General features: G+C 43.1%; 1 pseudogene across 1 annotated transcript; it reads right to left on the bottom strand.

Annotated features, from left to right (window-relative positions):
* On the bottom strand, positions 1 to 472 carry LOC308234568 (peptidyl-prolyl cis-trans isomerase FKBP1A-like; annotated as a pseudogene). Its single transcript has one exon. The product of its transcript is annotated as a peptidyl-prolyl cis-trans isomerase FKBP1A-like (transcript).
* Positions 473 to 17,372: the final 16,900 nt, after the last annotated feature.

Below are 17,372 nucleotides of genomic sequence, written 5' to 3'. Positions count from 1 at the left end.
GCAGATGTTTATACAAAGTGTAGTGGAACATCAGGAAAAGCTCCGCACGGATTCGCGTGTGCGCGTTGGGGGCGCCAGATCCCTCCATGGCACATCCAAGCACAGGGAACTCAGGGAGTAGGCCATTCCTGTCATTCCAGTTTTAGAAGTTCCACATCAAAGACGAGAGTGGCATTTGGTGGGATGATGCCTGGGTGCCCAGTGGCACCATAGGCATAGTCTGGGGAGATAGTCAGTTTGGCTCTCTGACCCACACTCATCTGGGCAACCCCTTCTTCCCAGCCTCGGATCACCTCCTGTTTGCCTAGCATAAACTTAAAGGGCTTGTTTCTGTCCCGGGAGGAATCAAATTTCTTTCCATCTTTAAGCATCCCCGTGTAGTGCACCACACAGGTCTGGCCGCGCTTCGGGAAGGTGGCCCGTCTCCGGGGTAGATGGTCTTCACCTGCACTCCCATGGTGGCGGCGACAGCAGGCGGGAGGCACGATGGACGGCATGGACCAAGAGCGGATCTGGCGATTGCGCGGCTTTGCCCCGTCCCTCTAATTATTAATGTTTCTATCTCTCCCTCTCTCTTCCTCTCTGAAATCAATAAAAATATATTAAAAAAATAAAATTAAGATGCATGTTGACAATAATACTTGCTGTTTTATTTACAACTTGATAGAAAGGTATTCATCAGTTTTGTTTTAAATATGGAACGCTTCACAAATTTGTGTGTCATCCTTATGCAGGGGCCATGCTAACCTTCATTCCAATTTTAGTATACTAGTAGCCCATTGCGCAATATCGTGCGCAGTAGGCCGCCAGCCACTTCTGCGAGAGCAGGCAGGAACCGACCGCAGCATGCTGCCAGCAGCTGAGCTGCTTCTACAGCAGCCGTTTGGCTTCCATGGGAGGCAGGCCCGCCGTCTCCTCTCTGGGCCTGCGCTCAGCAGTGGAGGCTGCAGGCCGGCCCCCCTGTCCCACAGAGTTCTTACTTTTCCTTATTACATCACTATCCATATAACATTAGTGGATAAGATGGAGTAAATGGGGAATTCAGAGATTCACTGGAAAGTAGTTAGTGTAACACATAAGAGGTTTATTTTTATGTTTTGACTTTTTTAAAAATATATATTTTTATTGATTTCAGAGAGGAAGGGAGAGGGTTAGAGAGATAGAAACATCAGTGATGAGAGAGAATCATTGATAGGTTGTCTCCTGCATGCCCCCTACTGGGGATCAAGCCCGCAACACAGGCATGTGCCCTTGACTGGAATCGAACCTGGGACCCTTCAGTCCGCAGGCCAATGCTCTATCCACTGAGCCAAACCAGCTAGGGCTGTTTTGACTTTTTTTTTTGTTGCTAAATAACCAGTCAATATTTGACTAGTGGTATGGAGTATACCAAATGCATTTGCAAATGACTTGACAAAATGACTATATGACAAACCATCAACATCTATTACTGTTACCAGAGCTGAGTCAAGTGTATCTTTTGCAGGTTAAAAAACTGCCACTAGATGGCAGAGCCATATAGATGGGGGAAGGATTGCCACCATTCTCAGTATAATACAGCATAGCCGAAATGGGGTGGTGAAATAGAGGCACCAATTTAATATTCTTCAAAGAATTTCTCTTAAGTTAATAAACAATAATTTTAAAAGCGAGTAAGCAAAACTTGATTTTGGTTTTGAAATATTTTTACAACACTCTTTTTAATCTGATAATGATTTCAAATTTCCTATACTGTTACAGAAATTTCTGTGCCTATGTTTATAAGGTATATACTCACATTTCCAGTTTTCATTCAGAATACCAGTAACTCTACTCTTGGGAATTGCACAACTTTTTCCCCAGTTCTCTCCCCATCATCTAAAATGGCTATGTGGCACATAGTATCATGATGTGTGGAATATGGTTTAGTTAATAAAATTTTGCTGTAGAATATTTTTTCTCAAAAGACCTCCTACCCAAAACCAGTAAAATAAAGGGTTCTGCTGTAATTGGAATTCAAAGTGATTACATTCCTTTTTTTTATACCCCTTGTAATAAGTAGAGGGTTAAAGTGTTGCAACATTTTACATTTCCCTATTATTTTTACTTTCCTTATTTACAACTTAATAAAAACCTTGGATAGAAGTTATTCTTAGCCAGTAAAATATTACTGATTGTCCTATTTGGTATATTCTTCTTAACTTGGAAAGTATAATCTGAAACAACTTTTGACATTAACTGAAACATTAGAAGTAGGATTCATATCTAAAATTCTTGTGAAAGGTCTTGCTTATTAAGTATTATTAAACTTTGCTCTTTAAAATTAAAAAAAAAATTCTAGAACTGAAAAATGTAATTACCAAAATAAAAAGCTCACTAGATGGGCTCAAAATCTGAATCGGGGGTGGGGTGGAGGTGGGGGAATGTATCAGTGAACTTAAATGTTAAATAATAGAAATCACCCAATGTGAAAGAGAAAACATAGCAGCAAGAAAATGAACAGAGCCTCAGGATCTGTGGGACTGCAACAAACGATCGACCTTTCATGTCATGAGGATCCCCAAAGGGAAGAAGAAAGAATGTGGAGCTAAAAAGTATCTGAAGAAATACTGACTGAAAAGATTCCACTTTGGGCAAAATAATTACAAAGGGTAATATGGGAAAACTATACAGACTCTACTCACATAAGCTTGAGAACAGATATAAAATGTGCCAATCCCTCAAAAGCCTACTACTGCAGCTCACCCAACATGAAACAGATTATTTGAACCGCCCTATACTTACTAAAGGAATTGAATTTGTAATTAAGACTCCAGACCCAGAATCTCCAGACCCAGATGGTTTCCCTAAAAAATTATAGCAAATATTTACAGAAGAGTTAAAACCAATTTTATACAATCTCTTCCCAGAAAATGGAAGAGGGAACATTTCCCCCAATTCATTTAATGAGGTCAGTATCCCTCATAAATATAGACGTAAAACCTTCTCAAAATGTTAGCAAATAGAACCAATAATATTGAAAAATAATTATACATCATGACCAAGTAGAGATTGGAATGTGCAAGGCTAGTTCAACATTTGCAAATCAATCAATGTAATGCAGCATATCAACAGGCTAGAGGAAATATATATAATAATTATATGAATTGACACAGAAAAAGCATTCAACAAAACGCAACACCACACATTCATGATAGAAACTCTCAGTAAGTTAGAAATAGAGGGGAACCATCTCAACTTGATAAAAAGCATCTACAATCCATGCTTAGTGAAAAAGTGCATACTTCTCCCTAAGATCACGAACAAGGAAAGGATGTCCACTTCACCACTCTAATTCAATATCATATTTTAAGTCCAATTCAGTGAAATAAGGCAAGAAAAAAATTTAAAGCATACAAATTAAAACTATTCCTTTTGCTGATAGCATGACATGCTATATAGAAAATCCTAAGAAACATACCCCCCCCAAGTTCCTAGAACTAATAAGCACAGTCAGACTACAAGATCAATATACAAAAGTCAAATGTATCTATATATATATAAAAGCCTAAGCTATGATACACACTGACCACCAGGGGGCAGACGCTCAACGCAAGAGCTGCCCCCTGGTGGTCAGTGCGCTCCCACAATGGGAGTGCCACTCAGCTGACCAACCCACTCAGCTGACCAACCCATCCCAGCAGCCTGGCATCCTGGCAGCCCTTCTGAGGGACTACTCACTCCTCAGTAGTCCTGCAGGTCCAATCTCTGGAGAACAGGCCAGGCACCAACAGACCGGGTGCAACGGGCACAATCCCAACAGTACCACTGATCCCAACAGTGCCGCCAGCCTCCTGGATGTAAGCCTCGGGCAGCACGACCACTTCCCCTCCCTAAATGCTCCACAAGGAAGAAACGATATAAAAGCAGCCACCAGGTGGCTCACAACAACCGGTGTGAATGTCAGCGGGAAGAATCCAGATCCCAGCCCCCACTCCCACCCCCCTCTGGACAGGCACCATACGTAGGGCTCATGGCTGGCAAGCACCCACTACAGCAGCGTGAGCCTCTCCCAATCAGGACTGACTGGGCGTGAGCCCGCGGCAAGCGCAGCAGGGTCAGGATGAGCGGGAGCAGCAGGCAGGGGCAGCAGGCAGTGTTGGACTCCCAGTTTCGGCCCAATCCTTGCAGGCCATGCCAAGGGACTCCACCCATGCACGAATTTGTGCACTGGGCCTCTAGTTTCTATATAATGGCAATACAATATGTGGAAATCTAAGTTTAAAATACAATAACACTTATGACAGCTCAAAAAGATTAAAATTACATAGATATCTAATAAAACATGCAGTACTTATATTCTAAACACTACAAAAGGATCATTGTTTAAAATCCAAGAAGTTCTAAGTAAATGAACAGACATGCTGTGTTCACATATTGGAAAACTCAACATAACAAAGAGGTCAATTCTTCCCAAAATGGTATACTACATAGGTTTAACACTTTTCCTTTTAAAATCTCACCAATATTTTTTATAGGTATAGACAAATGTATTCTAAAATTTCTGTGGAAAGGCAAAGGGGCTAGAATAGCCAAAAAAAATTTGAAAAGGGCAAATAAAGTTCAACTCATACTACCCAATTTTAGGAATCAGCATAAGAGTTACAATGAATACAGTGCAGTACTGATGCAAGGATGCACATACACTAAATGGCCAGATTATTATGATCTCTGAACGCATAATAATCTGGCCACTCAGTGTGTGTGTGTGTGTGTGTGTGTGTGTGTGTGTGTGTGTGTGTGTGTGTGTATTAGAGGCCTGGTGCATGAATTCGTGCATGGGTGGGGTCCAGCCAGCCTGGCCAGGGGGAGGGGACATGGGCGGTTGGCAGCCTGCCTGCTGGTCAAACTCCTGGTCGAGGGGACAATTTGCATATTAGTCTTTTATTATATAGGATATACACTGAGTGGCCAGATTATTATACGTTCAGAGATCACAATAATCTGGCCACTCAGTGTATGTTTCTCTCTCACGTGGATTTCTCTTTCTCTCTCTCTCTCTCTCTATCCCTCTCCTTTCTTCTCTAAAACAAAAACATATTTTCTTAAAAAAAAATCGTCTGTCGTCTTAACCAGGTCCTTCATTACTTAAGAAAACAATTTTCTGAAGCCTAAAAACTGAAGTTCTGCTAACCTGCATTTTATGTTACAGAAAATCAAAATTGTCAATTACATTATAATCAGATCTATAACCATGTCACTTTAAGTTTTGTCATTTACAGACACTGTTTTATTCTGATACTTTTGCAAGAATTTTTCAGAAAGATCCCATGAAAAGGACTCTGACTGACTAAAAAACAGAGTTTTCAGAGAATAAACTTTTAGATCATACCTTTAACTGGATGAAAATTTATAAAGCTCTAAGGAATAACTGGATTCATGAACTGCTGGCAAAGGATCAAAATGGACAAGAATTAGTTTTATGGGACTAAATAAACTGAGAATGATTATAATTTTTATAACTTTTTGTTGGAAATATTGCTAATTTTTAATCATTTGTTTTCCAAATATAAGAAAACTTGTTTTCTTTTAAACTACCTATGACTTGGGCAATTAAGTAAATTATACCTTTGTAAGCAACACTGAAACTTTATTTTTTTAATCCCCACTGGATTTTTTTTTTTCATTGATTTTAGAGAGAGTGAAAGGGAGAAGAGAGGAGGAAAGTGGAAACAGAAAAACATTGATGTGAGAGTCACATCCATAGGTTGCCTCCCACACATGCCCCAACTAGGGCAGGGAACCTGCAACCCAGATACATGCCCTTAACTTAACTAGAATCGAACCCTTGACCCTTCGGTTTGAAGGCCAATGCTCTAACCACTGAGCAACACTGGCCAGGACAAAACATTTATATTTTTCTTCCTACCGGATCCCTCTAGGAGACTCTGAATGAGCATTCTTATTTTCATGGCAATATGCTTGTTTCCATAAATTCAATAGGAATATATTGTTTTTATAACAGGACACAACTGGAAATTGTTTATTACCAAGACTTTGACTGAATGTCATGTTTGAGAGGGACATGCATAGACTCTGGATGTCACCAGAAAGCTTTAAGGAATTAAGATTGACTTTGGAAGCCAATAAAAGTTCCTTGGAGAAACTACCTGGTACCTTATTTACATGGTCCATGGCAGTCTTTCCAGGTTTGGAATAAATGTTGATTTCCCAAGAGATGGCAAAGGAAGATACTCAAGACATTATGGGGATCTAGAGTACCTGAGAAATTCACCCAAATCAAGAGGTATTGCAAGCAAATGCTGATGGCAACTACATGGCTCAGCTTCTTAGCCCTGCAAGGGTAAAATTCAATTTGAATATTCCTTATGAAATTCCAGCAAAGCCTATATGATAAATTACTGTTCTTGTTGTACTTATACAAATAACAGACCAAATTCATTGAAACTGGATTTACACAATAAATTAAGTCTTAACTTGGCTATCCTATATAATAAAGAGCTAATATGCTAATTAGACCAAACAGCAGAACGACCTTCTGAACGAAGCTGGGGCTGTGAGGGCCGAGCCCCTTGCACGAATTTCGTGCATCAAGCCTCTAGTCTTTTGATAAAATAAGGGTGATTTTACAGAGAAAAATGTTTCAATAGAAACCATATGTCCAAATTGTGGATATTAAATTCTAGTTCAGTTAATTGTCTTTAAAAATCTCATCTGTGGGCTGGACTGGATCCTGAATACTTCTAGTGAAAGTGATTAGCTACAGCCCTCTGAACCAGTGTTTCATTTTTCTCCCATTCTTTGCCTTGGTATTGAGAACTAAAACTGGTTAGCTTGTTTATTTTTCAAGCCTTGCACTTACAGACCCCAGCTAGACGACACTATGTAAACTTTAGAGAAGTCATCACAACAGCTCATTCAGTGACTGATGCTGGGTAAGCCACCCAGAGAGCTGGCTGGTGTCAGGACATTCCTTAGGGACTTCTGACCAGGGAACTCTGTGGATTGTCACTGCTTGCTTTCATTCCAGCAAAAATGAAGCTCTGGGCCTTTCATCTACAGCAGAGATTTTCAACCCGTGTGCCACAAGAATTTTTAAAACATGCAATACCTGCCGAAACCGGTTTGGCTCAGTGGATAGAGCGTCGGCCTGCGGACTGAAGGGTCCCGGGTTCGATTCCAGTCAAGGGCATGTACCGTGGTTGCGGGCACATCCCCAGTAGGAGGTGTGCAGGAGGCAGCTGATCGATGTTTCTCTCTCATCGATGTTTCTAGCTCTCTATCCCTCTCCCTTCCTCTCTGTAAAAAATCAATAAAATATATTTAAAAAAAAAAAAAAACATGCAATACCTATTTAGTCAGGTGCACTGACCTTTCTTTTCCCTTAGATTGTCAAATAAAAAATAACAGCCCTAGCCAGTTTGGCTCAGTGGATAGAGCATCAGCCTGCAGACTTTACAGTCCCAAGTTCGATTCCAGTCAGGGTACATGCCCGGGTTATGGGCTTGATCCCTGGTGGGGGGCATGCAGGAGGCAGCTGGTCAATGATTCTCATAATTGATGTTTCTCTCTCCTCCCTTCCTCAATAAAAATATTTTTAAATAAATCAATAAAAATATTTTTAAATAAATAGCCAATATAACAATAGCTGTTCAACATCATACATAATTTTTTTGTCAGATCAGTAAAAAAACACATTTTTGGTGCGCCACAGAATTTTAGTAATTAAGTGTGCCATGAGAAGGAAAACGTTGAAAATTGCTGACCTGCATGTCTTCTCAACTGACAGTCTTAAAGACTCACAGACTAGCTGAAACCGGTTTGGCTCAGTGGATAGAGCGTCAGCCTGCGGACTGGAGGGTCCCGGGTTTGATTCCGGTCAAGGGCATGTACCTTGGTTGCGGGCACATCCCCAGTGGGGGGTGTGCGGGAGGCAGCTGATAGATGTTTCTCTCTCATTGATGTTTCTAAGCTCTCTATCCCTCTTCCCTTCCTCTCTGTAAAAAAATCAATAAAATATATTTTTAAAAAAAGACTCACAGACTAACAGGTTTGCTCTGATCGGTACTTAGAGCAGATATCCTGGCCTTCTACTGCCTCTACCATTGATGTGTTTCCTGTTTGTAAATTAAATGCCTAGAAGGCTCCCTCTAAGTAAGGCTCAGAGACTATAGCTGAGGAGGTTCCATGGTAAGATGTCATGAAGGCTTCCAACCACCGAATCACCCCAGCCTCCTCTGCCCCTAGAACAGGCTTCTGGTAGGGGGGGGACCTATAATCTGATAGGTAGAGCACCTGACTTAAGCTGAAAAGTAATCATATTATTTTAAATCTTAGAATACATATACTTATGTGAATAGGGGGTTAAGTTTCTCAGATGTGAATAGGAGGTTGTTTTTCTTAGTTTCCTTTTCCCGGCCAGTGTGAAGCAATTGAGGTGGTGACTCAGCTGTGAATCCAGCAAGCAGAACCGATAAGCACGGTCAGACCTACCCACCAGGAGTCAAAACATCATCTCATCAACATCATCTCATCGCCTGATGACTACAATAGCTGACATCTAGGGACCCCCAGGCCTGCACTTAGCTGCATTCCTCACCCCAGCCCCTTCCCCTTTATAATCCTGTCCCCTGAATCTTGCTGGGAGGCAGGATTTGATGCTTGGAAGCACCCTGTCTTCTTGGTTGGCTGGCCTTCTCAATAAACGCCTAATATGATTTAACTCTGCCTTCCTTCTTGGACACAGCGAGACAGCCCAACCCGTAACATCCCCAGAGCTTTTTCTTCCAAACAGGCAGGGACTACAACCCTTTCTCAGCTTCAAAGAAGTTACAGAAAACGAGCCTCCATTCTTCAACAACTCCTTAAGAGTATGGGAATAAAATAATAATAGAGGAGAGGGAGATGAGAACTATATAAATTAACTACAAAGTTAAGTCAGGGGCTTGTTACATGCTTTCTGACACGCGACTCGGCTGACCAGAGGTGCAGGCCAACCACAAACAGCTTCCAGGCCGTAACAGGTACCTTGTAAAGCTTAAAATTAATCCCAACGTTGTTTCCCACTCTCCATTCCCCTATACCAGCAATTTTGCATAGAAACTACCAACAGATGTAAGCTCAACCTCTAGAGATGGTTGGGGTCTCTTGAGAGGAGGGTCTGCTTCGCCATGGGGTGGCCTTTCTTGCTTATCCTCTCGGCTCAGTAAACCTGTTTTTCTACTTTGGCTCAGGTCTTGAATTCTTTCCTGCAGGGAAGCCAAGAACCCTCTTGGCTCGGGGTTCGAGTCCCCACTCAGGCCTCGCCCGTCCAGCACCAGCCTCTGAGCACCCAGCGGCCGGTGGCAGGAGGACTTTGCACGCGTTAGCGTGGCAGGGAGGCTGTTTACGTCTGGAAACGCCCGGCTGCACGCCCTGGGCGGGGCTCACGGAAGTCAGGCCCATCCGCCCACGTGGCGCTTCAGGCGCCGCTGCTCTCGGAGCGCCGGCCCCTGCTCGGCCCCGCGCCCCCACACCCGGGAGCTGCAGCGCCCGAACCCGCGCCCCCACCCTGCTTCTGCCTGCCGGCGCGGACCCTGCTGGTTGCCCCACGGAACCCCACCTTACCCCACCTTTTCCAGGAGGACACAACGCAGTCCTAGTTCCACGACGGAACCGGAAGGACGCAGAAAGCTGCGGGGCGGGGCCTCCACGGCTGGCTTTCGGGAACCGGGACCACCTGGTCGCCATTTTCTCGCTCCCGAAACGGAGCTGGGGGTCGGTCTGCGGGTGAGGGGCAGGGCGGGCCCTGTGGAGGGAGCGGGGTGAGAAGGGGCGGCGGGCGTACCCGAGCACTGAGTCCCTGAAAATACTGACAGGGAGAGCCCCCCAGTGAGCCCAAACGACGCCTGGGTCCAAGACCAGCGTGAAAGAAGAGAGAGGCGTTTCCTGCCGAGGAGGAAAGGGAATCGGGGACGAATAACGGCTCCAGTGGCTTGAGAAGTGGACAGAGGTGTGTTCCCTGCCCTTGGGCCGCTATTCCGCACCGTTAAGTCGCCCCCATCGCTCGCGGACCCTCCGGGAGTCTGGGCTTTGGCTCATCTGGTCCTCAGGGACAAAGAGCTGGGCAGAGGGTGTCACTGCTAAGCCTTCACCGCCGCGGAACACGCCCCAGTTCAGGATCCTGAGAAGAATTCTGCCTCTTCCAGGCAGGCCACCTGTGTTTTTGCTCTAAACCAGACAGAGTGTTGCCAGCCCTTGGTGAGGAATTAGCAGTATCAGGGACGAAGAGTTGTCGTATTTCAGTAGCAAAGGCTGGTAGGCGTCTCCTTTTGCTTTCCAACTCGGTTATGGTCAGGTGCAGCGCTAAGAAGAAAAGCGGCCCTGAGAGGCACAGTTGGTATCGTCTTGGGGGGCCTGATGAACATAAGCAATGTCATAAAATATTGACGCATGAGGTCTCTCTCTGATGAATGGAGAAGAAAATAATAATCATGCCTGAACAGCTAAAAACACACTGTGCAATCACAAAAGATACCCAGATATCCCTTCACCAGCTACCATGACTACTCCAATGACATCTCTAGGCCTGCTTTCTAACTAAAACTTATGAATTGCTGATTGAATTGCCCCTGCTTCCTTATTCCATTTCCTTGGATCCTCCCCAAAATCATCTAACACAAGCGCAGATGATATAATCCCTCTTTAACAGCCTCTTCCGAGACAACTATAGCAACCAGTAACCATTATTTGGTAATCTTTGGTGGGCATCACCAGTGTGGGTGAATTTATATATTTGAATTATACCTAACCATACACAAAATAAAATCTCAGAGCCCATAACCTAAGAAATCAAAGCAAGCTATGTGAATAGTAAACTAGAGCAACACCTTGATATATAAAAGCTTGTTTGCAGCCTTGGCTGATGTGTCTCTCTTTGTTGAGCATCATCCCCTGCACCAAAAGGTTGCAGATCAGGGCACAAACCCAGGTGTGGGTTCCTATGCAAGGCAACCAATCAATGTTACTCTCAAACATCAATGTTTTGTACTGGTTTTTTCTCTCCCTTCCTCTCTAAAAACCGGTAACATTTTTTTTTAATATATTTTATTGATTTTTACAGAGAGGAGGGGAGAGGGAGAGAGAATTAGAAACATCAATCAGCTGCCCCCTGCACACCCCCTTACTGGGGATGTGCTCACAACCAAGGTACATGCCCTTAATTGGAATCCAACCTGGGACCCTTCAGTCCGCAGGCTGATGCTCTATCCACTGAGCCAAACTGGTTAGGGCAAAACCGGTAATATTTTTTAAAATATTTTAAAAATTGTATGCTAAACACAATGTTGAGTGTGTTGGATTTTAAACAGGACAATAATGGTAAAATCAGATTAAAGTCTATAGTTTTAACAGTATTGTACCAATGTGAATTTCATAGTTTAACAGATACGCCATGGTTATATAGACATTAAATATAGAAGAAATGGTGAAGGGTATACAGGAGCTCCCTGTATTTTTGCAACTTTTCTGTAGATTAAAATTATTCCAAATCATTTTATTTTTTAAAACTTATGCACAGCCGAAACCGGTTTGGCTCACTGGATAGAGCGTCGGCCTGCGGACTGAAAGGTCCCGGGTTCGATTCCGGTCAAGGGCATGTACCTTGGTTGCGGGCACATCCTCAGTGGGAGGTGTGCAGGAGGCAGCTGATCGATGTTTCTCTCTCATCGATGTTTCTAACTCTCTATCCCTCTCCTTTCCTCTCTGTGAAATATCAATAAAATATATTAAAAAAAAAAACAAAAACTTATGCACAATTTATCAGCCAGGATGGAGGGTAATTTTTTTTTTAATATATTGATATTTTACAGAGAGGAAGGGAGAGGGATAGAGAGCTAGAAACATCGATGAGAGAGAGACATCGATCAGCTGCCTCCTGCACACCTCCCACTGGTAATGTGCCCGCAACCAAGGTACATGCCCTTGACCGGAATCGAACCCAGGACCCTTCAGTCCGCAGGCTGACGCTCTATCCACTGAGCCAAACCGGTTTCAGCAGGAGGGTAATTTTTGCTTTTAGCTGGGATCATGGTGGTTATTGCATCTTGAGTGACCCTGGAAAGAGTAACAGAAATATACTCAAAGCTCTTCTGCCTCAGTTCCAGTTTCTTGCTTTTTCCCTACCCAACATTTCAGTATCTTCCCTGGGTCCCCACACACTCCAGCCTCTCTGGATACATGGCCATCAGTCACTGAAAGTGACCACATCTGCTCTAGTTCCTGCCCCACTATTTTGTTGTCAGAAAAGTGAAAGTTATTCCAGGATTCCTGAGTGCTTTCAGAGTGGAAATCAGCTATAAGCAGGTAAGAACCACAAAGGTACAGAAGGAGAAGTTGTCAAGGCAGCAATGTCAAATCAAAGGAGAAGGAAGGAAATTCTGCAAACACATTAACACATCTGAGCTTTCATTGGTGTAGCATTGACCCCCAGCCTTAACCACTAGCACAGGAATTAGTCAACTCTGTAATGGAAGGCATCAGGCTGTATGATAAACCAACAAAGCCTAGAAAATAGGATACCCAAACCTGAACACAAGACAGTCACCAGGAGTCTAAATATAACAGCCCAGTTTTTTGCAATAACTGGACAGAAATTTTCATTCAGGGAATTCTTCCATAGTAAAAGAATGAGAGATGTAAATATTAACAGCAAGAGAGCCTGGCAAGCGTTGGCTCAGTGGTTGAGCATCAACCTATGAACAGGTGGTCATGGTTCAATTCCCAGCCTGGGTTGTGGGCTTGATCAAGGTAGCCGATCAGTGATACTATCGATGTTTCTAACTCCCTCTCCTTTTTCTGAAATCAATAAAAAATATTTTTAAAAATATATATTAGCAGCAGGAGAGAAGATGAAGCTTTATTTGACGTACAACAATTGGAACTCTAAAAGAAGAAGTTTGTCTTCTGGAATCCGGTGGCTTTCATTATGTGGTGGAAGTGGAGGCTAGTAGCCACGTTAATTTTTTTAGCTCTTTTTTTTTTTTTTAAAGACCAGTATTTTATTTCATATCAACAAGTAGCAAAGTAGAAACACTTTTTTCTTAATCTTATTCTAGCTTAATTTATATCTCCCAGGTGTGTAGACAAGCAGCTGCCACTTTGCCTATTAGAAGTATGAAAAAAATTTTAGAGATCATTTCAATTTAACTTCTGAACATAAGTAATGGAATAGGGGGGAAAAAGAGGGGCATCTATAATATTCTCAACAATAAAGATCTTTTAAAAATGAAGACAGAAAAAAATTAATGGAATAGTTTAATATTAAACCTTTGCCATGTGCAGGTTTATCATGCAGTGGTGACATAAAAGTTCCATAGAAACATGTTTGAGTAAGTAACGCTACAGAAAATGCTTCCAGAGAAATATTTTTTTAAAAATATATTTTATTGATTTTTTACAGAGAGGAAGGGAGAGGGATAGAGAGCTAGAAACATCGATGAGAGAGAAACATCGATCAGCCGCCTCCTGCACACCTCCCACTGGAGATGTGCCCGCAACCAAGGTACATGCCCTCCACCGGAATCGAACCTGGGACCTTTCAGTCCGCAGGCTGACGCTCTATCCACTGAGCCAAACCGGTCTCGGCCAGAGAAATATTTTTATTACAAATAAAATTGAAATAAAATACCTAGTTTTGAAGAACTAGGTATTTTTCCTAAATTAGAAAAAAAAAATCTGCCAAAATTTGAGTGTAATTTTAAGTATTTCCATGTGTAATACCACATAGCAGAAAGGCTAAATCTGACATATCTATTCATTAAAAAAAGAGTAGGGCCCTAGCCGGTTTTTCTCAGTGGTTAGAGCATCAGCCTGTGGACCAAAGGGTCTCAGATTCGATTCCCGGTCAAGGGTACGTACCTGGGTTGTGGCGTGGGGGAGGAAACCAATGGATGTGTCTTTCTCACATTGATGTTTCTCCCTCTTTATCTCCCCCTCCTCCCCTCCCTTCCACTCTCTCTGAAAAGCAATGGAAAAAACATCTCAGGTGAGGATTAACACACACACAAGAGTAGGGAAAGAGAGGCTGTTTTCAAGAGAGGCTCTCCTTAGTAGATGCACTTTAGAGGCAAAAAGTCATCTACATGAAGATTTATTTGAGATGCAACAAGGACTATTTTCTAACTATGATGATGGAGAAGAAGTTGTGCAGTCCTTTTAAAAATTTAAATAGCACAGCTCATTCACAGGCCCATTGGATAGCTTACACATACATATTAGGTATGTGATTATTATTTCTTGATCTCCATCACACATGAAATGGATTTTTTGGAAAGGACTTTCTTTTAGAGCAGTTTTAGGTTCATAGCAAAATTGAAAGGAAGGTACTGTATAGAAATTCCCCACAGACTCCCTGTCTCCACACATGTATAATCTTCCCATCATCTACACTGAGTGGCCAGATTATTATGCGTTCAGAGATCATAATAATCTGGCCACTCAGTGTATATCCCCCACCAAAGTGGTACATTGGTTACAATTGATGAGCCTGCATTTACACATCATAATCACCCAAAGTCCATAGTTTACATTAGGGGTCACTCTTGAGGTTGTACATTCTATGAGTTTAGACAAATGTATATTGACATATAGCCATCGTTATTGGATCATGCAGAATACTTCACTATCTTAAGCATCTTTTGTGCTCTATTTATCCCTCCCTCCACCACCACCCCTGGCAGCCACTGCTTTATACTGTCTCCATATTTTTGCCCTTTATGGTTGGGGTGCGTACAGGAGGCAACTAATCAGTGTTTCTCTCTCTCTCTCTCTCTCTCTCTCTCTCTACCTCTATCTTCCTCCCTCTCTAAAAAATCAGTAACTGCTCACTTCGGCAGCACATATACTAAAATTGGAACGATACAGATACAGAGAAGATAGCAGGGGCCCTGCGCAAGGATGACACGCAAATTCGTGAAGCATTCCATATTTTTTAAAAAATCAATAAAAATATATTTTTAAAAAAGATATAGCCATCTTAGCTTTGCACCACATATATTGGTATTTTAAAATGCTAGAGCACTCTGATACATGTTTTCAAACACTTAAGATCATTCTATTTTAAACAAGACAGCTCAAATGCTCTACACAGCCTTCTTGGGAAGAGGCAGTCGTCCCTGTCCTTTGTGATGGACTTTGGTCTATTGATAATAGTAGCCACATTTGAAAAATTAAAAAAACAGGTAACATTAATTGCAATATTTGTATTTGAGTCAACATATCCCAAGTATCATTTTATATGTAATCAATACATAAAATTATCAATGAACTTTTTTCCCCCTATATTAAATCTTTCATGCCTGGTGTGTATTTTCCACTCATGGTGCATATCAATACAGATGCTAAATTTTTATTGGGAATACTTAATGTATACTTAGATTTCATAACATTTACAATTGAAAAATAGATCACATATCCACATACTTAAGTATGTTCCAAACATACTTAAAAGTGTTCCAATAACTGAATTGAATATCAGTTTTTAAATTAAGGCAAGAATGTGGAGAAATTGGAACGTATGTGTGTTGCTGATAGGAATGTAAAATAGTGCAGCTGCTATGGAAAACAGTACAGCTATACCTCAAAAAAGTAAAAGAACTACCTTATGATCCAGCAATTTCATTTCTGGATATACACTCAAAAGAACTGAATGCAAGGTCTCAAAGAGATATTTGTACAAGTTCATGCCAACATTATTTACAATTAGAGGCCTGGTGCACGGATTCATGCACTGGTGGGGTCCCTCAGCCTGGCCTGCACCCTCTCACAATCTGGGACCCCTCAGGGGATGTCAGACCACCGGTTTGGGCCCAATCCCCGGCAGTCCGACATCCCCCAGGGATGTAGTAGTATGCGAAGTGGCAGGTGGCCGGGGAAGAGTCCAAGCCCAAGCCCAGGCCTGGTGCTGTGCCACTCCCGCTCATTCTGGCCCAGCTGCGCCTGCTGTCGCTACTGCTGGGTAGTGCTGCTGTGGAGGCAGGAGGGGCTCGTGTTGCTGCAGCTGCGCTTGCCAGCCGTGAGCCAGGCCTCTGGAGCCCATTGGTCAGCTGAGCAGCGCTCCTGCTGTGGGAGCGCACTGACCACCAGGGGGCAGCTCCTGCATTGAGCGTCTTCCCCCTGGTGGTCAATGCATGTCATAGTGACTGTCAATTGGTCGTTCGGTCCTTCAGTCACTTAGGCTTTTATATATATAGACTAGAGGCCCAGTGCACAAAATTCGGCATGGGGGGGTGTCCCCTGAGCCCAGCCTGCACCCCTTCACAATCTGGGACCACTGGCTCCTAACTGCTCACCTGCCTGCCGGTCTGATCGCCCCCAACTGCCCCTCCCCGCCAGACTGGTTGCCCTAACTGCCCTCCCCCCCCCCCCCCGCTGGCCTGGTTGCCCCCAACTGCCCGCCCACACCAGCCTGGTCATTCCTCACTGCCCCTCCTGCCGGCCTAGTCACCCCACACAGCCAGCTGTTCAGTCGTTTGGTTGTCCCTCACTAACCCCCCTGCCGGCCTGGTCGCCCCACGCAGACTGCTGTTCGGTCGTTACTGTGAGGATGTCCTGACCAATTTGCATATTACCCTTTTATTAGTATAGATAGTCAAAAGGTGGAAGCAACCCAAGTGTTCATTGACAGATGAATGGATAAACAAAATGTGACAAAGCCCTGGCTGGTATGGCTTAGTTGGTTGAGCATCCTCCTGTTCACCAAAAGGTTCCTAGTTTGATTTCTGGTCAGGGCATGTGCCCAGATGGCGGACTCAATCCCCAGTAAGGAGCATGCAGGAGACAGCTGATTGATGTTTCACTCTCACATGGATGTTTTGCTCTCTCTCCCTCTCCGTTCCTTTCTCTCTAAAAATCTATTTTTTTAAAAATAGTCTAAAAGATGGTAAATTTTATGTTGTATATTTTACCACAATTAAAATAAAAAGTGAGGCTCTGGCCAATGTGGCTCCATTGATGTTTCTGTCTGAGCCAAAAACTGGCCAGTTTAATGTATTCTTTACAATATATTTTTATTGTCCTAACCAGTTTGGCTCAGTGGATAGAGCATCAGCCTGTGGACCAAAAGGTCCCAAGTTCGATTCCAGTCAAGGGCATGTACCTTGGTTGCGGGCACATCCCCGGTAGGGGGTATGTAGGAGGCAGCTGATTGATGTTTCTAACTCTCTATCCCTCTCCCTTCCTCTCTGTAAAAAATCAATAAAATATATTAAAAAAATAAATTAAAATATATTTTTATTGATTTCAGAGAGGAAGGGAGAGGGAGAGAGAGACAGAATCACCAATGATGAGAGAGAATCAATGACCAGCTGCCTTCTGCGTGCCCCACACTGGGGATCCAGCCCACAACCCGGGCATGT

This window comes from Plecotus auritus (genome assembly GCF_963455305.1).
Source record: "Plecotus auritus genome assembly, chromosome: 9".
In the NCBI taxonomy this organism is placed as follows: Eukaryota; Metazoa; Chordata; class Mammalia; order Chiroptera; family Vespertilionidae; genus Plecotus; species Plecotus auritus.
Note: the sequence above shows the minus strand (reverse complement) of the source record. Positions and strands in the feature narration are given on the sequence as shown.